Consider the following 1,097-nt stretch of genomic DNA (forward strand, 5'->3'; position numbering starts at 1 on the left):
TCTCTGGGACTGGGAGCCCAAGTGGGGTGAGGGAGGGGACTCAGGGCAGCTCTGAGTGGAGGGAGGCAGGGAGGGGGCAGGCAGGATGAGGAGGGGCAGTGGAGGCGCCAGCAGCCCAAGCCCGCACCCCCTGTGCGGGCTGCACCCCTGCACAAGGTGCCAGCAATGCCAGCAGAGCATAGGGGTTGGGGCGGTCCAGACACGGATGCCAGAGCGCCACCCACAGGCAGGAGGAAGCCCACACGGGGGTGACAGACAGCAGTGGGGATGCTCAGGGCTGGGGACAGAGGTCACAAGTGCAGGGGGGGTGAAAGCCAGGGCTGTGGTGCTGACTTGACCTGGTGGCTCTCGACATCAGTAGATGTGGGTACGGGTGTGGGTTTGCGCATATCTGGGGCTTCCTCCCGGAGACGGGTGCCCCACCTTGGGTTTTCTCCCTGCAGAGATGACGCTCCTCAGAGACTGGCTGAGATGAGCCTGGACCGCCGTGAGCTCACGGGTGGGCGGTGGTGACACGCGGGCCAGCCTGAGGGGCTCCGCTGTCAGAAGCCCCCAAACCTGAGAATATCTGGAAACCTCTGAGCGTCAGGAGGGCTGATGACGGTAACAGACTGTGACCTGCTCAGAGAGAAATGAGAACGTGGAGTCCATACTCACAGAAACAAAGACGGAAACCAACACATGAAGAGTTGGACCGGGAGCCGGGGCCGCCTGCGTGGCTCAGTCGGTTGAGTGTCCGACTTCGGCTCAGGTCTTAGCTTGCGGTTGGTGAGTTCCAGCCCCGTGTCAGGCTCNGCCCCGTGTCCTGCCTGCCGCACCCACACCCTGAAGGCAGCCGGGAGGGTCAGGTTCTCCGCAGGAAAGTCAAGGAAGACTGAGCAGCACTTGCAGGAGGACGGAGAGCAGAGAGACGTGACGCCTGAGTGCCACCTGTGGTTCTGGCCTGGATCCTTCGTCCACAAGGACATTTTTAGAGCAAATGGGACTGCGGTCTGAGGATCAGGTGGGGGGGGGGCCCAGGCCACGGCCGCTGCGAGGGGCTGCCTTCTGTCCGTCCGAGGCGCCGTTCCCTCACCGATCCTAGGTTCTGGAGCCCG

The sequence above is a fragment of the Crocuta crocuta genome, unplaced genomic scaffold, assembly GCF_008692635.1.
Source record: "Crocuta crocuta isolate KB4526 unplaced genomic scaffold, BGI_CrCroc_1.0 scaffold31, whole genome shotgun sequence".
Lineage (NCBI taxonomy): Eukaryota > Metazoa > Chordata > Mammalia > Carnivora > Hyaenidae > Crocuta > Crocuta crocuta.